A 17,377-nucleotide genomic window follows, 5' to 3' on the forward strand; every position below is an offset into this window, starting at 1 on the left:
TTTTGTTAACCTAGCAAATCCCCGGTATGTAGAAATATGCACCAAAAATATGTCTGGTAGCACTAGGCAAAACAAGGTAGTTTTAATCAACTCTTCTACTTCCACTAAATAATGACAGAAAGAATAAAAGTGGTAAATTGGGGGGGTTCGGGGTGGGGCGAGCTGTCTAAACTCTTCCCTTCACACTGAAATTACCTGAAGGGCTGATAACACCCGTTTTCACCTCTGCAATGAGGTGTTGGGAAAGGCAGGGCTGGAAGGCGGCGGCTCGGCCAGACAGAGCCCAGCAGTCCCTGCAGGGAACCAGGGACCGCCGCAGCTGCAGGAACCGAGGTGCTGCACAGTAGGAGGCCATCGGGTGCCGGCTAGGAACCCACCATAAACCTTGAATAAGGCTTCACCACCACTGTCCCTCCTGCCAGGGACGGCGCCCTGCTCCGGAGCCTTCGTTTTAAGCTCACTTGAGGGCTTGGCGGAGGCGTCTACAGGTGCGCGCACCCGGGCTGAGGTGCCGCCGGGACCTGGAGGGTGCGCACCTGCCTGCCAGCCTCACGCTCCGCAGGGGCGCGTCTTTGCGCGGGCCAGCCCTGCTGCGGCCGTCCCGAAGCGCCCCGGGAGCTCCTACCGGGCCCGAGCCGCGGCGGGGGGGCGGCTCTGAGCGGATCCCGCCCCCGAGCGCTCCGGCCGCGGCCCCTTCGCACCTGCCCGCTCCTGTCACGTGGGGGCGGCACCGCCGGTCTCCGCGTGCGGGGCGGGGAGCGGAGCGCAGCGCAGCCCGGGGGGCACTGCCGCCGCCAAGGTCGGTCCCCGCGGGCGGTGCGAGGCGGGGGCGGTGCTGCGTGGGAGGGTGCTGGGCGGAAGGGTCCTGCCTCCGCGGGCAGGCTTTGCGCCGCTTGCCCGGGCGTTTCGGGTGTCCCTTTGGGCGCGGGTGAGGCGGCGGAGCGCCGGGCCGCGTTGTCCTGAGGCGGGTCAGCGGGGCACCGAGGCTCCTGGCCGGTTCTGAGGCGCTTGGGCTGGTTTTTAAAAGAGGATCCTTTTTTTTTTTGACTGCGGATGTGACTGCGACGCCTGTTGCTTCTCCTTTTTACATACTTTGGTATCGCTGTGAGAGTTAAGGACTCCATACTGTGGAGAAGACTTTTAGATACACGCGGCTCCTGTAAGTGAAATATTTATTCTCCCAGTGAGCAAAGCTTTGAAACTTGAGCTCGGTAAATAAACCGGTTTATTGACATAGAGCGGTCGATTCAGAAACTCGGCTGTCAGTAATGACATCCAGCTGCAGCCAGGTTTCTGAAGGGGAAGTCAGGTGTTGTCCCTCCCAGGTTTGTAATTGAAAATTAATGCAGAAAAAGGGTACGTGGGAGAAGTAAGATAGTTAATAGGCTGATAAGAAAAGAACAGCTGGAAGATGAAAGTGACTTTATGGGCTGTTTTACCAGCACAGAGATAAGGAAGGTAAAAGTATGAGGAGATGTCAAGTGATCTCCAGTTTCATCATTCAGCACTTATGTTATCATGCTACTATGATAAAAATACCTCTCCCTTAACGTTTACAAGAATGATAAGGAATCAGACCCCTTTGTGTATGATCATCTGTTCACTTTTTCAGGGGGCAAAATAAGATGTAAAGTATTAATTTGGTAGGTCAGCAACTGCGGATCTGGCTGTATATAGATGCATTGCTATTTGCGCTTTTAAAGATTTGCATGCACAACACATGGTGTCATAAAGGTCTCCTATAATTTCAGATTTTAATTGCAGGGTTTTGGCAGGAGAGGGAAGAGTGAGGGACATTTTTCTGTGGTTTGTCTCTGGGTTTTTTTCTTGTTTTTGTTCTGGGCTTGTGTTTTGTCTTGGTTTTTTAAAGAGCAATATGTGAACAGGTGTATTAATGGCTTCATTCTGAAACTTGTATGGCAATGCGGGAAGAGTAGATGGGAGAGCAAAAAAGGCTGAATTTTAGCTTTCAAGGTTAATCGGTTTATTTGCTTGAGTTCCTGACTTTGACTCGGATCTGCTGTATGAACTTAGGTAAAACCAATAAATCTTTATGCTTCCTTGTATCTCTCTAATGCAGAAATGCTTGGAGTAAAACTCAGTATACCAGAAGAGTGAAAGGACAAATCGTGACAAACCTAAGCACATATGGGTTGGTTTTAAACTATATGGATTTACTCTCCATTTGCTTATAGTTTCAGTTGGAGGCAATTGTAAGGGCCTCTTGAACCTAAAGGAAACCCAGTATAAGTTAGAGGAAGAACTCAAAATAACCTTGTCTTCAGGACAAGTATAACTTGGTACCAGAATATGAGGGGAAAATAGTAAGTAAACAAATTATAATTTGTAACATATGACATAATTTCAAGTCCCTAATAATAAGCCTTAAGCTGAGGAATAGCTCAAGACTGATCTTGCCACTGGCTGCTGATGTTTATATCTGTTGTAGACATGCATGATATGCCTGTTTCAAACTAATGTTAGCATCACTTTTGAAAACTTAAATGCTTTGTTTACCTAAGCCAGGTAATGATGAAGTGTCTTGGCAAAACATATAGCAGTTTATCTGTCATACATCTAGGACTCTGCCCTGTGAAAAGTGCCAAATTAAAGGGAGGGGGCATTAATCTCTGTGGCTGAAGCATGGTAGGAATTGAGCTGGGAGCATTGCTCCCTGGCTCTGTTTTCCCTTGTGCTTTCATCTCCTGCCCCAGGAAGTTGTGGAATTAGAGGCATGGTGGCAGAGGGCACTGCTGCTAGCATCTTTATTTCACTCCAGCAACCTCATCCATTTAGGATTATGCTAGAAGCAGGGTGGACAGGAAGGAAGTAGGGAAGGAATAACTAGAGATAATAAGCACTATCCTCTTCTCACTCCTACTGTATCTTATCTCACTTCATCTTTGTTAAGGTGGTACTAGTGGTATGGAAAAGTGATCAGAGTGTGTGTATCTGTAAACAAAGGGAGAATACAGCAGTGTAGGCATAGACTAAAGAAGTGCTTTTCTAGACTGTCTGTGCAGATGCTAAGGCAGTGTAATGTGACTTAATGTGGTAGAGTGCGTTTGACTGGAGGATGAGAAGAGAACAGACTGGAAAGAGTAAGTGAAGTCCTTAGGAATCACCTTCCCTGAACACTTTGCCCCTTCTTTGCTGACTTTATCAGAGTGAGAATGTGCTGTGAGTGCAAAACATGGGAAAATGAAAAAGGCCAAAAGACAGTGACCCACCTTTTTTTCCCAGGTGCAGCTCTGCTTCTAGTCCTCATTTACTTAACTTGTTTCCTGCTTGCCTCCTTCTTGTTTCTCTCTCTTCAAAACAAACAAAGAAACAAACAAACTCCCACAAAAACCTGTAAAGCACTTATCCCTAGACACTCTTCTCACTCTTATTAAGCTGTTCAGAGACAGACCAGGAAGTTAGTTCCCTTTCCCCACAGCTAGGGATATGTTAGAGCCTTTCTGCTCAAACAAATGAGAGCCTAGACCTGGTAAGATCAGCAAAGGACTATGCTCATGCAGGTGATGCAGAGCCTTAGTGGGGCTTTGCTACTTAGCAAAAATCCACTTTGCCCCTTCTACCTGTCCTTCAAAAAGATATTTACAGGAATAGGATGAAACCACTTCTTGCTTTACATGTCTCTAGTATGATTCAGAGGGTTTAGTGTTTATCAAAGCAGAGAAATTAAGCATAAGGAAATGTGTTTTGTAATAATGATCACTCAGTATGGATGCAAACGTTATCATTCAAAGTACTGTACCAAGCAAAGCTTTTCTTCATTCTCCAGAAATACCCAATAGTGTAGAAATAGTAATGTGACAGGAGATTACATTGTTTAGGGTAGTAGGTGACAACCTTCAGAAGAAATTTGTCTGTTAGTGAAGTTGTATCATTCAAATTTTTGAAGATGTTTATGATGTCAGTTTGTCACCTCATGCTCAGAGTTCAGTGAATTCAACTTCTTAAGAAATAGTCTGGAAATTCTCCTAAGCTACCAAACAAAGTTTAGCCAGCAGTGGGTGCCCTTGGAGGCACATGTGATCAGTCACTAGAGTTCTGTAGATGTGTACCAAATCATTTAGCCTCAGTAATGTGATCCCCCCAAAAGTGGAAAATTTAAGCCATGAACTACATGAAGTTCTCAAAGTTTTCTCCAGTTTGCTCTTGTCTCTTGTGTACTATCAACTCACCTGTTACTTCGAAGAGATAAAGAAACTGAGACTCCCACCTTTGAGCAATCTGTTTTTTAACTTTCTCTAACCACCAGCTCTGAGGTGATAAAGTCTTTGATAAACTGTGACAGCTTGGAATTCTTCTTGCCACCCCTTTTCAGTATTTTATAGTTTGACATTTAAATAGATGCACACTAAACAACAAAATAAAGATACTTTTTTTTGTAGCTAGATGACTCTACCTATATGCTTTAGCACAATGTTTTTTTATTTCAAGTCTCGTGTTACTTTTGTTTCCCTGCATCTTCATGTGTTTATTTACCATAAAACCATTTCCTAATAGCACTTTGCTCTAATTTGGCAATTCATTGATGCAGAGAACAAAGAAGTTAAATTACAAAGATAATTCCTTTCTGAAAGAAACATAAAAAGTCAATCCTAATGGTACTGTTGCCAGTCTGGGTCAATTTGTGGATTTTATGTTTATACTGTGCATCTGCCAAGTTACAATGTAGTGGTTTAAAGGACTGTAATAATGAGCTGGATTTTAAACTCTAATTTGATAACCTGTAGAGCCAGATTGATATGAATACTGTGTAGCTTACTTAGTATTTCTGGAAGACCTGTAACCCAAAGCTACTGAGCAGAAAGAGATGCATATTTTTGTAGTGATTCAAGAGGAACATTTGGTATCTTCACATGCAGAAGACAGTACTCACATGCAGTTTCCTTTCCTGCTTCCCAAATTCCTCAAAGAAATACTACAATCTCAGTTATGTAGGATGCATCTTTCAGCATAATCTTGGAGAGAATGCTATTCTTATTTATGGCAAATAATCCATTTCCAAGGCCACAGTGCTCTCCCGTTCTGAAGTTTTTCATGGCTTTCTTGCTGGGAGCATGAGTCAGTTTGTTTATTAAATAGGTTCCTAAATGCACTGAATCTAGATCAGTTTCTTGCCCTTGAAGTTGTAAGGTAGTACGGTATCCTAAATTAAACTCATAGAGAAGTGTTTTGATTTATAGAAGGAATAACAACCAAAGTTTCAATACTAACAGATAGAACTGTGAAAATTATTCTTGGCATTCTAGGTGTTTTTCTGTCATGTTTTTGGTTTTTTTCTTAATTAATTTCTTAAGATTTTTTGACGTTGTTTTTTTTACCTTCCACCAGTAAAGTGAAGTCTCCATATCCTCTACTGACAAGATTTCACATACTCCTTAATATTTATACAGAAAAATGGAAGCAGCACAGATGCTCAGTGTGTGAATGCATATTTTCTTAAAGCTCTTAATATGGCTGGTTCAAAATGAACAAGATATAATGAGGACGCTTGTCAGAAATATCATAATGAGTTTTGTCCAAAGAATAACCCACAAAAATCAGATCAGACAAGAAAAATTATTTATTCAACAACCTAATAGGGAGCCATTAGTGTTTTTCTCAGCTCTATGTGATACATAAAACATATTCTTACATTTATTTTATATCCACATAAAAATATACATTCATATGTTTAACTGAATTACCCAGGTAAAACCTGAAGTAACTGAAGACAGAAGTTGATAATTGAATACAGGGGAAAATAGAGCTCTTTGTGGTTTAGAAAGGGAAAAAGATAAGAAATGTGATGGTGACCAGACAGTATGTGACAGACAAAATGCCTGGAATGGTCAATGGGTGGATCTGACTTCCTAAAAGTTGCAATGACAGAGCATGAACTGCTGATTGTATGAAAAGTCTTCTGCACATCACCCAATGATGTGGTGCTAAGTTGATGATGGTTTCCTGAAGCAGATGTGAATTTGGAGAAAACAGATCAGCAGGCCTGACTCTCCTTCAGCAAAATCTTTAATTAGACTGGAGGGGTAAAATAAAACTGAAGGCTCAAAGTCAAGACATGCTGGATGGAGTAGAAAGGTCCAAAGCCTGGCTCTGTTACAAGCCTTGCTTATCAAATGCTGACTGGGAGTCTTGTTTTCATTAAAGCAATGATGTAACATGTATGAATATTCATAGAGAATGATTCACTTGTTGGCTATGTCTTCATACTCTTGAACATCAACAGATTGTATGCCAGTTAAAGTAATTGCTAAAGATAAATCTAAGATGCTGTATTCTAATCTGGATTTCAAGCAGTGACAGTATGGGAACTGCTGTTTCACTTTGTCCTTTTCTGAAAACAAGTCTGGTTGGTCTCTGCATTGAGAGGTGACTTAGCTGGGGATACGTTCTTGTTTCTATCTGCTCATACAAAGAATTAATTTTGTTTCCAATTTACACTATTTTCAACCCGAAGTTTATTTCAAAAGTCATAGTTTGACAGAGGAAAATATTTGTCAAGTGTCCCTTGAATATAGTGAATCATATTTTTATTCCACTACCATACAGCACAAATGGTAGCATCTGCTTTAATAACTCACAATCTGAACATCTTATTCTAATGACATTCCAGTAAGATTTATGAATGTGTTTCTGTGATGATGATAAACTAATGCATGCCATCCAGTCAGCTCCTAAATTGAAGTATTTTGATGTTTCTCTCTGGAGAAAAAAAAAATTCTCTAGCAAAAACCTTGGGGAGGTAAATCCAACATCTTAAACAGATAGAACACCAGCATAAACCATCCTGGAAAGCAAAGTTTTTGCATTTCACCTGGATGGTATATGCTGTGTGGAGTATTAGATGGGGGATGTAGTAAGATCTTCTTGCATAAGACTTCTGTCTTTTGCTTAAAATGTTCTGTCCTTGGGTAGTCCATAATGAAATTTCTGTTAAATCATCTTAGTCCTATACATTCAGTGTCTTGGTGACATTCCAGCAAATGTTAACCTATATACTAATAAAAACAAGCTCTTAGAAATTGAAGTAGGTGATCAGAGCAGGTACCTTCCAACCTTAGCTGTTCTGTGACTCAGTTATTCTGTGATAATACTCCAATATACTTTATAAAACTATTCTCATTAGGTTTAAGTGCAGATCTTCACAATACAGTTAGCATAAGCTCTTGCCTGAAGTTTAGTATTAATTCCATTCCTTTCTTTCATGTGGAAAACTTCTTTTTTCAAGGTTCTGTGCCACCTAAGGTATGAAGTTGTGCTCTGGTTTATTTATGATTTTAACTTCTCTATGTACTTTGCAGTGAGGGTGCAAGTGAAATATCACATACACACGGGTCTTCTTCCACTGCCTCTACCATCACTCCCTAAACAGTTTCACTGGCAGATTTATGGTCACCCAGCAGACGAGGAGAAAAAATGGCAAAACAAGTCACTAGGTCTTGAGGCGGGTACAGGACATGCATAAGGAACTTCAGAAACAGTAAGACTGTAGGAAATGTGGTAAGAACTTCAACTGAGGTACTCAAAGACCACAGCTACACTTGTTAATTGTACATTAAATGTATTTACTACTAAAAACAAACATGCAATAAAAATCAAAACAAAAGAACACCACTCCTTCTAAACAATAAAAACTCCTCTAGCTGAACTTAAGATACATTTATTCAAGTGCTATGTAAGCATAAACACATATAGAAGTAAAGCATGTTTTGTAAACTCTTGTAATATATTCTTTAGTAACTGTGTCAAGAAGGGAAGAACAAATCTTAAAATTCAGAGCTACTTACATTGACCAGAAACGCAGACTGGTTGTAAACTATCAATGAAAGTAGGATATATAGTTCTCTTAAAGAATGTGTTAATTGCCTCTGAAAAAAAATCAAAATGAGTCAAATAAATAGTTTTCTTTTCTTGAAAGTAGTCTTTTGTAATAAAAAGTATATATATAAAGTATTTTAGTACATATTATTTTAAACCTCAAAGTCTCAGTCATAAATGGTTAGTTACATATTTATTGAATTAAAGTGTTCTTCAATGTAGTAAGCTGAATGTATCCAAAGTAGTAATTTTATCTGAAACTGAAAAGATCAATTAATGGTCTGATCTGGCAAAATGTACAAAAGGAAAATCGTATTAGAACCTTTTGTTACTAGAAGAAGGGAGAGTTGTTACAACAAGCTTTTGTGCAAGAAAAAGGTCTGTTCCAGCCTGCTTTGAAGAACATACTGTGCTGCTCTGAAAAATACTTACCAGTCCAGAATAGTTACTCACCTGTACTTTGTCAAGTGCGCATTATGTTTCATAACAGTTGTAGATTAGGATAAGGATTAAAAAACTGTTGCAAGAATTGTGGTCTGAATCTGTTTTGCTTTGATTGTATTCTCCATTTTAATTAGGAAATTTGGTAGCATCTTCAGTTTTGCTTATAGATTGTGAGGCCAAGCTGGTTCTCATTTCACGTAAAGTACTTGCAAAAGGACAGACTGTAGAAAGCTCCTTAGATATATATATATATATATATAGAGAGAGAGAGAGATAGATGTGGAGAGGAGTTTGTGCTCACAGTAAATTATGTGGTACAAAGAGAATTCATGCTCTAGAATGAATTTAGTTTGGATTCACCAGTCATTAGTAGTTTGGGGTTTTTTTGGTTGGTTGGTTTTGTTGTTTGTTTGTTTGTTTTAATCACTGCTTATGATTATCCAGGGACTAATTCAGAAGAATGGGACTGGCAGCTGCTCATTTCCTCTGGAATCCCAGATTTGGGTGCTTACAAGCAGAAGTTCAAAATTAGTTGAGACAGATAAAACAGCCATGCTAGGCAAGCTGCCTAGTTTGCCGGGTAGCATGCCTGTAAATATCATTGTATAATGAATGCATTTTATCTGCTTTTCTTAACTAACAAAGTAAACAGTACTGTTTATGTCATGGAGCAAAGCTATCCCTTATCAAAAGGACTAATAGAGAAGAAACAATTTCCTCATGAGAGTATTTCAGTGTTTTTTAACATATTTTTCTTTTCAAGTAGGAAAAGACTGGATATATTTTCTTAGGGACATGATTTACTGCTAGAGTTAGGTTAGGTTATGGTTGGGCTCAGTGATCCTGAGGGTCTCTTCCAACTGAAATGATTCTATGATTCTGCGATATTTTCTTGTTTGTTTGTTTAATTAATAAAACTGTCTTGAGTATTTCCACTTGGAGTTTTTGAAGACCACTGTAACACAGGGGACTAAATCGCTCTTGTATATAATACCAAATCAAATTTTACTTACAAATTTAGTATGAAAGTATATATAATGATCACCAATATTGGAGCAGACTTAGATCCATTTTCTGGAAAATGAAATAAACTGAAGAAACTGACAGTGGACTCTGATTTCCTTTTCTCTCTTGGAATAGAAGAAAAAAATTAATTTCACCCAACGGATGGTCATTTGAATAGTTCAATCTTTTTCTCTATTTTTGGAGGGGGGGGGGGGTGTTTGGTTTATTTTGGGTTTTGGTGTTATTTTAATGCACTTTCACTTGGCCCCAGATATAAGAAACTTCTGAGATAGTTTTCATAAACACAAATCTTCTTGTTGCTGTTAGGGATTAAAGGACTTTGCAAGTCATTAGCCTGAAATAATTTCACTTTGTGGTTGTTTTAATAAACAGGTTCAATAAAGGCATTGTTACCAAACCGTAAAATACACGATTAAGTTATTACCTCAGGAAACTCCATAGGTTTATTCACAGTCAGACCAAATATGAGTAGTAAACCTTTCAAACAGTTCTAAAAAGCGGCTGAAATACTCTGTGGTAAGACGGGATGTGTCAAAGCCTGACACTCAGCATCCCCTCAGGTGTCATTGCTCTTGGGGACTCAGACGGTGCACTTTAGGACTTCTGGCCTTACAATGGCGACACCCCGGTCCTTTAAAGTCATATAATAATTCTATTTCACTTTTCTTCTAGGTTAGTACAGATGTTTCTAATTCTCTTATTTCAGAGCCAGTAAAATTTGACCAACTTTCTAATAATAGGTGGCTTCAGATAGTGTTATACTCTACTATTTGCAGTAACAACTGCAATTTTTCTATTTATTTCAATCATATGAAAGAGTTTTTCTTTGAGCTGGAAGTAACACATAGTAGCACAAACATTAGGCTACAGCTTTATTTTTTTTGGCAAATACTTGTGGGTCATTGTTGGTCTTCAAATACTTAATTAAAATACTTACCTGAAAATTATTCTAGAGAAATCCTATGCGTATTCATTGTAATGGTTTGACTGGTATTGTTTCATGCCTTAAATGTAATGGGAATTCACCATCAAAAGAGAACGAAAGTGATCTTTTATACATACCCCACTCATGAATTATGCTGACAGCATCCTGAACTTCAGATGTAAATATGTATATAAACCACAGAAGAATACTGAGTTTATGAATGAGTCTGTTTCTAGGTCCAGTTCTTGCATTCAGTTTGTGTTGAGAAAGGCATTTTTTGATTTATGAATCTTCCAAAAGCTTTTTGAATTAAGTGTCCTAGCAAACCTGGAAGCCAGAATGACTAAACTGGAATACGGTAGCTTTGGAGGCTTGTACATGGAATGAGTTTTACTGAGCAATTAGTCTCTTTCTGGAAACTATGTATACTTTTAAGTTTTGCAAATTCAAATAGGCATTCTGATCCATGGAGCTGCATTTTCTTATCTGTTTCTTCATCCTACACATCATGTATATTGTATAAGGAGAAATTCAAATAGATTTGACTTACCCTTGATAACATGATTTGACACAGAAACTTGTTACTTTACTTATAGAACTGAGAATACGATTATTGAAATGACTAGTGGACGTGGCATGATGGGCTTTGTGGTTGTTAAGAACTTGAGAATGCCTAGCATGGTTGATAATAAAAGGTGCTATATATAACAGTAGATTTCCAGGATCTCCTATGCCATCAACTGTATCCACTTTATGGAAGTAGAATGCTGGGCACTTCAGCACTCTTTTGTAAGCCTAAGAAAAGTTTGCACCAAATACTCAAAACTGGCTATACAGTTACCTGAAACTTACTTGTTTCAGCTGTGGCAATAGAGCAGAAACTGTGCGCATAGACGTACGTGAGATACAAAAGCTGAGCTCCAGAGTGAGTTTTCAGTGTGGTGATTCTCTTTAAGTCCTTTGCTAGGTCAACATGTTTTTCTGTGAGCAAATACAGCTTCTCCATAAAATAGGTCATATAGGCAACCTATATATTTAGCCGCACGTTCATTACAGGCTGCTTCATGTTCCCTCTAAAGTTGGCCTCTGCTCTCAGTGGGTGCTTAATCTCCCTCTAGTCACATTGATATTAATTTTTCTCCTAGTATCCACTGGAAAAACAAGAATAAAGGATGTCACATTTTTCTTGCCACCTGTAATAATGTTTCTTCAGCTGGGAGATATTACAATTTTCTATTCACCTATGTGAATCTTAAAAATATTAAATGTTGGTTTTGGATGTCAAGATAATACTGTGTCTGTCTTGCAACATTGCCTCTCTGTATAATGCTTTTTCTCATAATTAGAAAATTATATTAAGCCATTAAATATGGAAAGTAAATATGATAAAAGAATGTGATTCTCTGATTTAGAAATCAGCTGTGGCACTATGTTTGACACAGCTACTTCCCTACTTGTTGACCAGTTCTGCAAGGAGTACAATGTCCCATATTCTGATAACAGAGGAGCAAAATCAACAAAATGTACCATTTTAGATCAGAATTTAGCTTGCCATGGAGAATTTTTACTTCTTGCTTATACCTATTCTTTAGGCAGAGAAAGAGAAAAGCTTGAAGATTATTTTTTCCAAACATAATTTCCTTAATCTTCAGGAAGCAATCAATATAAGAATGTTTTGTTTATAAGCATAAGCATTAAATTGACACAGCTGTTAAAATTTATATTTTCATTGATGTGATGAGTAAAGTGGGATATGGTGCTTTTCATAGTGATCCATTTGTTGTTCCTACTTTAATGCTTTTAATCCAAGCAGATTCATTTCTGTTGAATTTGCTGTTTCTAGCAGAAGTATATTTTTCCTTTCTTTGTTTCCCACAGATACTTTCCTCAAAATAGCTACTGAGGCTTAAGTTTATACAGAAGTACTTGATACTGTCAGTTCCTGTTAGTGTGAATTCAGCATGTTTGTGTTCACAGATGCAGGGTGGGTCATATTAAACCAGCCTAGTAATGTTTCCAGTTATTTAGAAATTGCTGCACAAAATGTTTCAAAGAGGGAAAAACGTCAATATGAAGTTGAATTTTACCAAGTTAAAAAAAGCTGTCTTTCTAGTATTCATTTTTAGGCCTTAAGTCTAAAGCTGAATTTAGACTTCACAAAAATCTTCATATCACATTAATGAAGTTGAGGCAAATCTAGGGCAGAGTTTTATAACCTGAGTAACCCAAGAGTAGATCATTGCATAATGAGAACTAATAATAAAAAGTATCTCTCCAAGTTGTGTCTGAGTTGGATTGTTTCTCTGTGTAGTCTAACTTAGACTTCAGCTTTTTACCTTAGAAATCTTGTGGATGAAAATTGTCACTCTTGATTAAAGGAAATCAGTTTTCTAGCTTGTTAACCCTCTTCTTTGTTCTGAAAAACAGATCTTGGGTATCTCAGTGTCCACTGGTGCCAATTCCTCTACCAATCCTCACCTGCTTTGGTGTCTGTCCATTTTAAGGAATCCTCAGTGCTCTCTGATCTTCTAATCCTCTAAAGTGAGTTATTTCTGTAAAGTTTTGTTGCTTTTAGTCTGCATGGAAACATTCACATATTCACTTATGTCATCATGTATTTCTTTTGTGGCATTGCTCTAAAGGTCAGAAATGCCCCGCAACTTGAATGCCACATGTAGCCTTGGTCAACTCATCTCAACAATGGTATAATAAAACAGGAAAAAGTATATGGAGAAGCAGCACACTGAAAAGTGTGGACTGGGTTTACTCTGAGGAGTGACTTGCAGGATAACAACTTTAGTTAAACAGGGGTGTTTTGGGGGAGAAAAGGGAATAGGACTGGAAAGGGACTGTAAGACAGCGGCATGCAAAATGAGCAGTGATTAAACACTGTTTTCTTTTTTTCTATTATGTCAGAGCATTCACTGAAAGAATATACAAAATGGGTTTGAAAATAGATAAATCTACAGAGGGTAGGTACTTGAAACATGATGGTTCCTATCCAGTCTCATACTTGCTGATTATTGGGAAGGGTGAAGCAGGAGACTGATTACTATGCACCTGTGTTGCACTGAACATCATCAGAGACAGAGCACTGGGCCAGACAGACTTTTAGTCTCAACAAGCCTGACTGTTCTTATGGTGTTGTAAGAGTTCCAGAAATACATAGCTGTTTTCTGCCTCTGAGTCATATGAATTGGATGGATACCTGTCTTGATTACAGTACAGGCAATAATAAACAGAGGCACTAGGACCAAGGGCTGTATGGGTTCTACAAAGTAAGTCAGTTGGCTGAGTGTTTGCTGTTTGTTGTCAAAGCAGCTGATTTTTACAGCAGTCTTCTGTGTATATCAAGGAACTGAAGAAAAGGGATGCTGTGAGCACATTTGAAAATTGGACTTCCTTATATTTCTTTGAGATACCAGATCTTCTGGCCCTGTGTTAGCACTGTCCTCCTTCAATGAGACATCTGTGTTTTGAGGCTAATATTACAAATGGTACCTGCATAAGGTAGTGCAAAATCTGTTTCACTGTGCTCATATACACTTCTGTATCCCTAGTGGGATTTATACACATGTACTTAATAGATTAATAAGGTAAATTTTTAGTAGAGCTTATTCTGCTGAGTTGGTTCTATAACAGCTTCTGGGCAAGAAGAATTATTTCCATTTATAAAACTTGCTGAAATGCAGAATATCATTTCCCAGATTAAATTTTTCAACTCTTGCATGGTTTTGTTGGTTTGTTTTGGTGTTTTGTTTTTATTAGGGGGTATTGCCAAAAGAGAGGGAGGGATGCATGCAGTTTCCCAGGCGTCGGAGCTGGAATTAAGTAAATCTGAAGACCTAGCTTCGTGGAAGAAAATTTGAAGCTGTGACCTTGAGAGCAGTGAATACCTGAGATTAGAAGGGAAAAAAAGCCCCACAAACTCAAAAAACAAAAACAAACAAACAAAACCCCCACATAAACAAAACCCACCATAGTTTATTTAAATGTCAGAATTTTGGAGGTCCAGCTCTTCTTAACAGTAATACTTTTATAACTAGATGTGAACTGTAGTACCCAATCTGAGTTTTGCATGTCATTCATTTTGCATTTATTTTAAGACCAGAAATGTTCATGTTTTGGTTCAGAAATTTTCCTCTGATGTATTTTACCAGTTAGTGCTTTGTTCAGTTGAAGTTTAAATCCAAAACATTTATTCACTGTGGGTTGTTTTGTTTGTGTGTGTGTTGTTTGTTTAAATTAAACTAGCTAGAAATTGGAACTAGTTAGGTGATAACTGCACTAAAATAATTAGTTGTGGATTTGTTTTGTTTTTTCCTCACTTAATATGATAACAAATAATGAATGCAGTTCTGGTTTAAAGATTTGCAAAGTTGGAAGCTACAACTTTTCCCTTTATACCGAAAAATTAAAATACCAGGTAACAAAATTAAATTATGAAGTGCTTTTTCAAGCTTTTATGAAGAATGTTTAAAACAACACTGAAGGAATGAAGGCCTTTCTGCAGCGGATAGAGCTGCTATAGAGAAGAGCTGAACAGATCTCCCTTTGCACATGCCATTCTATCAGCGTCAGCTTTTATATGTAGGGATGAGACTTTGTACAAACATGAGTCAGGAAATTCAGTTATGGTACCAACAGCAACTGTAACTTAATATCCATGGGTCCTGTGGAGGAGTTACTATGAGGTGATTTGTGTTCTTAAAGCATCATGAAGTATCAGTCAAATAATTTAGCATCTTTTAAGGATACTTTCTTTTTTCTTCCTCATTCTTTCCCCCAAAATCAAAATTCAGACTCATATTAGCAAACTTGATGGGTTTGGTTTTGAAAACAGATGTTTGGCTTTGACTTTTCTATTTCATAATGCAGTAAATGTAACTACATTCAGTTCCTTTCTTATTTTAAATCAAATTATTTAGTATAATATTTTTAAAAGTGACATAGTTCTTACTGCTTGTCACTCTTCTATCATCAGCACACAAACATGGTTTTACAGTGCCTGGGTAATACCCAGCTGTCTGCATAAGTTAGTTTAGCTTAGTTAGTTAATGAGCTTAGTTAGCTCATTTCCATCATGGAGGTATTATACTAGTACTGTGCTTCTCCGAAGGATGTCCCTTCATATAAGGACTCCCACAATATGTTGACTAGAGACTTTACCAGTTCTTCTGCCACCTACCCGCAGTAGTTCAGTATCAATCTGTTCAACTTTGGCTGATCTATGTTTCTCTCTTGAGTTCTCCCCCTCCCCTTTATTGTGGACCATTTACACTTCCTAGCTGAAAATAAGTTTTTTTTTCTTTAATTCCCAGTCTTCTTGAAAAAACCTTCTCTATTCTTGTTTTTATGTATTTCATAAAGGGTAATCGATGAAGGAAGGGTTCTTTTTGCCCTTCTGCCTATTCCAGTGAAGCATGTGAAGCAGAAATAGAGCAAGTAGTGTCTGTATTAAAAAATAAATTGAATTTAAGCTATAATCACATGAATAGGATTTCTGGCTGAATAGTCCTGGAGGATGCTGTACAAGTAGTGTTCCTTAGGCAGTCATTCTAGTGATCACCAGAAACTCTTCTGTTCCCAGCAGCTGTGGATGGTTATTTAGAACTAAGGATTAACTCAATTAGAGAGGTATGCCAGATTCTAAAAGGCCAGGATCCAAATATGTATTTATAACTTTTGTATTTGATGGTGTCATGAGAAATACTGAGCCAGGTTGGAGAGAAGAATCAGCAGTTGTGTTCCTGCGGGGTGACCGGATACAATACAGCATGTGGCTGGGGAGAAGCAAGAGGGGAAGTGGTGGGGGGGTCAATTGTTCACATTTGTTCATTGCAGCTCAGGAGTCATCTTGCAGCTGAAAAAAGCATGGAGGACTTTTGAAGCTTACCCAAGCCACTTGATATTTCATTATACCATTAAGTACAAAGAAACGTGATACTTGAATTTGAATCTTTAAACTGTTTGCAAACATATACTTATTCAGCCCTGAAAAATAAGTGGTGGTAGTTAATGAATAGGTGTGTCTTCTAAATGTAAGAGGAATTTGTTGGCCACCCAAAACATTGATATTAAGGCAAGATCTGGATTGTAAGATTTCCTCTCAAAAACCACACCCCTCTCCATAACGGATAAAGTTGGCAATCTCATTATTAGGAGCAACCTTGGAAAAACATCTGACTTAGGAGTTGTCTAAATGTTCACATTCTTATCTCTAGGCAGCTGCTGGTTCAAGACAGCTATGAAAGTTTAGAATTTAATTAAGGCTTTTCATAATTCTGAAGAATATCTTGCACATAGTGAATATGTCTGTTAACTATTGTGTTCTTTTTGGACACAATAGGCTATACATGCAGAAAGTAGGTTAGGAAATTTGCAAGGGATATTGGCTCTAAGCACAATAGTTCTACCAGAGTTGTTTTTTCATTTTATTTGAAATGCAAATCTCAGATTGGGATTTATAGGGTATAGCTAGCTGAGCAAAATACATCTATGGCATTCAGACCAGTTTGCTCTGTCTGCACTTCCTGGAAGATCTTATTACTTAGGTAATTATACCAAACAGGGTTGCAATATCTTTGTCTGTGGGCTGGGCTCTAAATTAGTATGAGTGTGTGGCTTAGAAGGGATGATAATAATTTAGACGTATGTCTGCTTAACAGTAAAACTTTGGCTATTAGTAGTGAGCAATTTTCACTCATCAGACAAAAAAGTAAATTCTTTTCTTCTTAGTGACCTGAAAAGGTGAGTAGATTGGTTCTTGTATTTTGCTAGTATATAAATTAACTTAACAAATCCCGAATTTAAAATTTGCTAATATTAAAGGTTGTACTGTAATGTTAGAGATAGCTTTGGTAAGCACTGAACAAAAACTGAAAAAACTATTTTTCAAAATATATGTATATTTCTATATAGGTAGGTAAGTCATGGTGCTCTGCATCTTTTGATGTAAAAGGAATTGCAATTAAACTACCAGCAATTATCTGGATCTTGTTTGAGGCACTCGGCATGACTTGAGATTGATACAGGTGTCTTGTTATTTAACCATAATAAAAAAAAGAATCCACAATGGCAGGTATTTCTATAGAACTAGATCAGAAATGGTAACTGAAAGCATATGAGATCTAACAAGCTCTTTTCATA

At 38.1% G+C, this 17,377-nt stretch overlaps 1 protein-coding gene across 2 annotated transcripts in view; it reads left to right on the forward strand.

Moving 5' to 3' along the window:
• Window positions 1–914: 914 nt before the first annotated feature.
• The window catches only part of PPFIBP2 (PPFIA binding protein 2), a 105,849-nt gene continuing 89,386 nt past the window's right edge, over window positions 915–17,377 (forward strand). The window contains exon 1 of one of the 2 annotated variants that reach the window (XM_071808859.1): window positions 915–1,159. The gene's annotated coding sequence lies outside the window, so the exon portion shown is untranslated. Of the gene's footprint in view, window positions 1,160–16,959; window positions 16,979–17,377 lie in introns of those variants that run through there. The other variant, XM_071808858.1, reaches the window with a different exon arrangement.

Source organism: Patagioenas fasciata, chromosome 5 (genome assembly GCF_037038585.1).
Source record: "Patagioenas fasciata isolate bPatFas1 chromosome 5, bPatFas1.hap1, whole genome shotgun sequence".
NCBI classification, from domain to species: Eukaryota; Metazoa; Chordata; class Aves; order Columbiformes; family Columbidae; genus Patagioenas; species Patagioenas fasciata.